This window comes from Dendrobates tinctorius, unplaced genomic scaffold (genome assembly GCF_039654945.1).
Source record: "Dendrobates tinctorius isolate UK_male_01 unplaced genomic scaffold, ASM3965494v1 ptg000321l, whole genome shotgun sequence".
In the NCBI taxonomy this organism is placed as follows: Eukaryota; Metazoa; Chordata; class Amphibia; order Anura; family Dendrobatidae; genus Dendrobates; species Dendrobates tinctorius.
Genome location: NW_027361988.1, coordinates 992,958 through 1,000,000, shown reverse-complemented (window position 1 = coordinate 1,000,000; position 7,043 = coordinate 992,958). Strand labels below are relative to the sequence as shown.

The 7,043-nt window shown below is 45.4% G+C and overlaps 1 protein-coding gene and 1 pseudogene across 1 annotated transcript in view; one reads left to right on the top strand and one right to left on the bottom strand.

Moving 5' to 3' along the window:
- The window catches only part of LOC141073979 (gastrula zinc finger protein XlCGF66.1-like), a 393,515-nt gene that overhangs the window by 241,363 nt on the left and 145,109 nt on the right, over positions 1–7,043 (top strand). The window lies entirely within an intron of this gene.
- LOC141073974 (uncharacterized) overlaps positions 3,600–7,043 on the bottom strand; it is a 58,265-nt pseudogene continuing 54,821 nt past the window's right edge.

The following is a 7,043-nucleotide window of genomic DNA, read 5'->3' as shown; positions in this document are numbered from 1 at the left end:
CAGTGGTTTCTGTTATATTTGGTGGCTTATAACAAACCCCTATGAGGATTTTATTACTTTTCCCTCCTTGTATCTCCACCCATAGAGACTCCACCTCTTCATTTCACTCTTGTATATCTTCTCTTAGTGTGGGCTTTAAAGTGGACTTTATATATAGACAGACTCCACCCCCTTTCCTTTTTTTACGATCCCTTCTAAACAAATCTTATCCTTGCAAGTTAGCTGCCCAGTCATAGCTGTCGTCTAACCATGTCTCAGTTATTCCTACTATGTCGTATTTTTCCTCATACATTACCAACTCCAGATCTTCAATCATATTGGTCAGGCTTCTTGCGTTGGTCAGCATGCAGGAAACAAGTTTTGCTTAATTTTTCTAAGCTTCCTTCTGAGTACCCTGTCTTGGGTCCTCTTTACCACATCTAGTATCCTTGATTAGTTTGTCCTTCTGCTGCATGTTCTTGTCTGCTGTTTTTCCTCCCATCCCCTCTTCTTCTAGTTTAAAGCCCTCCTTATGAGTGTGGCAAGTCTTCTGGCGAATGTGTGTTTCCCAGGTTTTGTGAGGTGCATCCCATCTCTTGCGAGAAGTCCATCATAGAGGTAATTCATGCCATGGTCCAAGAATCCAAATCCTTGCTGCCTGCACCACCGTCGTAGCCAGTTGTTCACGTCTAGTATCCAATTCCATCTTCTGATGCCATGACCATCGACTGGGAGGACTGATGAGAAAACAACCTGTACATTCCGTTCCTTTATTTTCTTCCCTAGAATTTTAAAGTCTTCACAGATAGTTGGTAGGTCATTTCTTGCCGTGTCGCTTGTGCCTACATGTATCAGTAGGAAAGGGTCGTCATCCTTGGATTTGAGGATAGTTGGTATCCTGTTGGCCACATCCTTGATTTTTGCTCCTGGGAGGCAGCATACTTCTCGTGCGGTTATGTCCGGCCTGCAGATAGTTGCCTCCGTGCCTCTTAGTAGTGAGTCGCCCATAGCTACCACTCTTCTTTTTCTTCCGGACGCACTGCTTGCTGCTCGTGAGTGTTTTTGAGTGTCTTTTGTTTCCGCTTTTGTTGAGAGTAACTTCTTTTGTTGATAGTGTGTCTTCTTTTGGAGATACGGTATCATCCTGAGCTGTCCCATTTTCGTTCTCCAGCATGAGGGCTTCATATTGGTTGCTAAGCTGTGTGGGTGGCGATGACCACTTGATCCGTTTGCGTCTTTTCGTCACATGGCTCCACTTTTCAGCCTCTGTATGTGCTCTGAAGCTTTTCTCACTTTCCGCATCCTGAATGGTTGCTTCTGCTTCATCAAAGAAGTCCTCATGTTCTTTAATTACCTTCAATGTTGCTATTCTTTCTTCCAGTCCCTGCACCTTTTCCTCTAAGAGGGCAACAAGTTTGCACTTCTGACAGGTAAAGTTGAGTTTTTGGGCCGGCAGATCCGTAAACATGTAGCATGTGTTGCAGGTGACCATGTGGATTTTCTTCTCCATATTGCTATTGCTGATGCAGCCTATGATGGGTGGTTTTGCGATGTCCTCAAACAGCGAGACCCGGCAAGTCCCAGCGATCGATCAGCTTAAGGCGACTCTTCTCTTCCCAGAATGCACTGGAAATATGCAGATGAGCTTCCTGCTTCTCCAATCCCTGGTTTTGCGATGTCTTCAAACAGCGAGACCCGGCAAGTCCCAGCGATCGATCAGCTTAAGGCGACTCTTTTCTTCCCAGAATGCACCGGAAATATGCAGATGAGCTTCCTGTTTCTCCAATCCCTGGTTTTGCGATGTCCTCAAACAGCGAGACCAGGCAAGTCCCAGAGATCGATCAGCTTAAGGCGACTCTTCTTCTCTTCCCTGAATGCACCGGAAATATGCAGATGAGCTTCCTGCTTCTCCAATCCCTGGTTTTGCGATGTCCTCAAACAGCGAGACGTGGCGAGTCCCAGCGATCGATCAGCTTAAGGTGACGCTTCTCCTCTTCCCAGAATGCATCAGAAATATGCAGATGAGCTTCCTGCTTCTCCAATCCAATCTGTCTTGAGTTCTATCTTTTCATTCTGACCTTCTGTGCTCCTTTAGCACAAGTCTTATCTTGTACTCTGTGCTTTGCCATATACCCGGCTCTGTGCTCTGGCATAAGCTCCACTTTTCCCTTGTACCTGGCTCTGTGCCTCAGCATACATTCCACTACCTGTCTGTACTCTGCTCTGTGTCTCTGACTTGGCTCTGGGCTCTAGCATACGCTCTGCTTTCTTGTACCCGGCTCTGTGCTTCAGCCTACTTTCTGCTCCTTGATTTGTACTTTGCCTTGCCTTGTTTCTTCGTGAGCCCTTTGCATGCACCTGGCCTTCCCTCTCCCTCCTGTTTGTGCCTCAGCCATGCCTGCCTTAGCTGTGCCCGCCTGCTTGTGCCTCAGCCGTGCACGTCGGCCAGTGACTTAGCTGTGTCCACTGTTGTGCCTCAGCCGTGCTCGCCACAGTCTGGCCCGCCTGTCTTAGCCTCAGCCTGACCAGCTAGCCAGTGCCCCAGCCGTGCTCTGTGCTTCCTTGCACTCACGCTGTCACTGCACTGCACAGGCCCTAGCCTGCTCCTTGACATACCTCCCCGTGCATCTCTAAAGCACCCGCAGGTCCTGCCATGAACCCTGGCATGCCTCCTAGCATGCACAGGCCCTAGCCTCAACCCTGGCATGCCTCCTAGCACATGCAGGCCCTTACCCTAGTCTGAACCTGGCATAGCCCCTAACACGCACCTTGCCTTGCACCCTGCCTTGGACCCTGGTGTGCCCCCTAGCACGCACCCTGCCTTGAACTTTGCTTTGGACCCTGGTGTCTCCTAGCACTCATCCTGCCTGGACCCCTGCCTTGGCGTGTCTCCTAACATGCACCATGTCTTGAACTCCGGCGTCCCTCCTTGCCTGATCCCTGGTAGATGCCCAGAGCCTGCCGATCGCTGCCAGAGGTCCGGAACCTGAAGACTGCAGCCTAATGTCCGGAGCCTGTCGATCATTGCCAGATGTCCGGAGTCCAATGCCATCTAGCCCTTGCGGGAACCCTGGCGTGCCACATAGCACGTATCATGCCTTGGACCTTGGCGTGCCAACGCATGCACCTTGCTATGTTTCACTTTGTCCTTGTAACTATATCGTGTTTCTGATTAAACCCTGAGACCATGCTTTATTGAAGAAACCCTGTGACCACGCTTTGTTATGTCTTGTACCCTCCACGTTCCCTGTTGCCAGACACTCACACCTGTGTCTTTCTTGAGTCGGCCGTCTGGTTCCAGCAGTGGTGGTGGCTCACCCCCTTGGTCTTGCCCCTGACTCTCCCTGTGTAGGGGTGGTCCCTCACAAGGTCAGCTCGCCCTAGGTGGGTGGGTGCCACGACCCAGAGGGTCCACTCTAGAAATCAGCTCAGCTGAAGCTGACTCCGTCACAGTATACGTCACCTCACCTTATATACTGAACTTTGGGGTACATGTTTTTTCTATTAGTCACCTACTGACTAACCTTAAGGGGGTGAATTATGGGTATAGTTTTACATTTGGAATTAATAAAGTTTAGTTTTATCCTTTTGTCAGCAAACATGAGGAATGACAAGAGACAACCCATTTAAGAAAATTCTATTTTGGTTAAAACTATTCCAACATTATGAACATAAAAAAGGCTTTTCCCCTATGTGACGTCTCTGATGTTTATTAACAGTTGATTTCCAAGTAAAATATTTCCCACATTAAGAAAATGAAAATTGCTTCTCCTCTGTGTGAGGTCTCTGATGTCTAGCAAGAATCACTTTCCGGTTAAAACATTTCCCACATTCTGAACAGCAAAAAAGGCTTCTCCCCTGTGTGCGTTCTTTGATGGCGATCAAGATCTATTTTCCATTTAAAGCATTTCCCACATTCTGAACATGAATATGGCTTCTCTGCTGTGTGAATTCTCTCATGTGTAACAAGACTTAAAATCTGAGTAAAACATTTCCCACATTCTGAACATCAAAAAGGCTTTTCTCCTGTGTGAGTTCTTTGGTGCTTAGCAAGATCCCCTTTCTGGTTAAAACATTTCCCACATTCTGAACATGAAAAAGGCTTCTCCCCTGTGTGAGTTCTTTGGTGCTTTACAAGATCCCCTTTCTGGTTAAAACATTTCCCACATTCTAAACAGGAAAAAGGCTTCTCCCCTGTGTGAATTCTCTGGTGGTTAACAAAATGTGATTTCTGGTTAAAACATTTCCCACAATTTGAACAGGAAAAAGGCTTCTCCCCAGTGTGAGTTCTATGGTGATCAACCAAACTTGATTTCCGGTTAAAACATTTCCCACATTCTGAACAGGAAAAAGGCTTCTCCCCTGTGTGAATTCTCTGGTGGTTAGCAAAATGCGATTTCTGGTTAAAACATTTCCCACAATCTGAACAGGAAAAAGGCTTCTCCCCAGTGTGAGTTCTATGGTGATCAACCAAACTTGATTTTCGGTTAAAACATTTCCCACATTCTGAACAGGAAAAAGGCTTCTCCCCTGTGTGAATTCTCTGGTGGTTAACAAAATTTGATTTCTGGTTAAAACGTTTCCCACATTCTGAACATGAAAAAGGCTTCTCCCCTGTGTGAGTTCTATTGTGTGTAACAAAATTAGATTTCTTGTGAAAACATTTCCCACAATCCGAACATGAAAATGAATTTTTTGCTTTAGGAGCAGTTTGTTTTTTAATGCCTCTTTTGTGACTTTGATTTTTCTTAGTAGTCAGTAATGAATCAGAAGATGGGACCTGTTTCATAGGATCAGATGACAGATCTTTGCTGTGAATGGATGATGATATATCTGGAGTAATAGCAATCACTTCAGTTGTATCTTGTAGGATCTCAAGATCATCAGATTTAAAAATTGAAGATGTCAGCTGTCCCCCTGATATCCTGGTACAGTCATCTACCAAGACAAAAAACAATTTTTCTTTCATAAAATATCATTGAGTTTTATATTTTTGAACATTTCTACTTAAAGAAGTTGTCCACTACTGTAACTTTTTTTTTTCATAAATCTTGCTATTATGTGCCACTAAAAACATCCACTATGTTTATTTTAGCAATATTACCTTTTATCATGCTCTAGCAGCACATCCTCAGTGCTGGCTCCAGCTCTCATGGGGTTAATTGACAACTTTCTTTCTCCCGACTTACTGTGCTCTAATACTACAAGTTCCATGATGCATTGCACTGGCCTGTAAGCCAGCACCTAGCACACCCACTCCAAAACACACCCAAACCCCTCCCTCCTCTCTCTTCAATCTGAAGCATCTTATTGTAAGGGTCTGTGCACAAATTGCGGATTCTAATGCGGATCCACAGCAGATTCTCCTGCATTGTACAGTACCATTATAGTCAATGTAAAACAAAAACCGCTGTGCACATGGTGCAGAAAAATCAACAGCATAAACGCTGAGGGTTCATTTCTGTAGCATGTCAATTCTTTGTGCGGATTCCGCAGCGTTTTACACCTGCTCCATTATAAGAATCTGCAGGTGTAAAAACGCAGGGGAAAGCCGAACAAAATCCGCTATAAATCCGCAGGTCATTTTATCTGCGGATTTAGCAAAATCCGCACGGAAAAATCGGCAGCACAATCCGCCACGTGTTCACATAAAACACATTGCAAGCATCATGAGCGCACACTCAGGAGCGTGCACAGACACAGACGTTCTTAATAATAAGTCGCCATGTACACACCGTTATAGTGCTGAGAGCTATAAGGCTGTGTGCACACCGGGCGGATTATTCCACACAGAATCCACAGCTCTTGGTAGAAAATGCAGGTGCGTTATTGATGCGTTTGTCATGCGGTTTTTCATGTGCTTTTTTACATGTGGATTGTATGTGTTTTTGTAACCTAAATAAAGATGTCATTTAACAAAAAAAAAGATTTGTGTTGCTATTTCTGTCCGGCCTCCTCATTTACACTTGTCCATCCCACACTTCATTACACACATAGATAGATATGGGATAGATAGATAGATATGGGATAGATATATGGATCTATATATAGATTTTTCCATAGATATTTTATTTCCATAGATATTTCCATATCCATGTTTATTAGTGAACAATGTTTCATTTTAAAAAGTAAAAAAAAAATGGCGTGGGCTCCCGCGCAACTTTCTGCACCAGAGGAGGAAAGCCGACTGCCGGGGACCAATATTTTTTGCCTGGGAATGGGACAATACCCATGGCCCTTTCCCAGGCTATGAATATCAGCCCGCAGCTGTCTTCATAGCCTTTACTGGCTATTAAAATAAGGGACCCCCCAAAAAATGACGTGGGGGTCCCCCTAAATTTTATGCTGCAGGCTGATATTCATAGCCTAGGAAGGGGCCATGGATATTGGACCCCCCCAGCTACAAATACCAGCCTGCAGCCGCCCCAGAAATGGCGCATATATAAGATGCGCCAATTCTGGCACTTAGCCCCTCTCTTCCCACTCCCGTGTAGCGGTGGGATATGGGATAATAAGGGGTTAATGTCACCTTGCTATTGGAAAATGACATTAAGCCCGGTTTAACAATGGAGTGGCGTCAGCCTATCCATTATTAATCTTATAGTAATAAAGGGTTAAAAAAACACACATAAGAATAAAGTATTTTAATGAAATAAAACACAACATGGATATCATATTTTTATTGCACGCCCAGATCCAAGTGACGCCCTCGGTCTCCTCTAATAAAAAGTAAAAAAATAAACAAACCGTATACTCCCTGTCCGGCACAGTCCAATTAATAACGAGTGTCCCACGACGATCTCCCCTATAGAACAGTGACATCAGGTGATGTGACCGCTCTATAGCGCCTCCCAGTGGTGAACTGACAGGAGACAATGGCTCCTGCAGTGCATCACTGAGGTGACATGAGTTCAGGCTCTCACTTTCCAGCAATGCTGCATGAGAATTAGGGTTAGGGCTTGGGTTAGGGTTACGGGACCACTTTCCCGGCGGCGGAGGGATACACAGGGGAGGATTACCTCCGTCTATCATTTCATTGCTGGGGCCCCTGGAGAGCGGTCGCA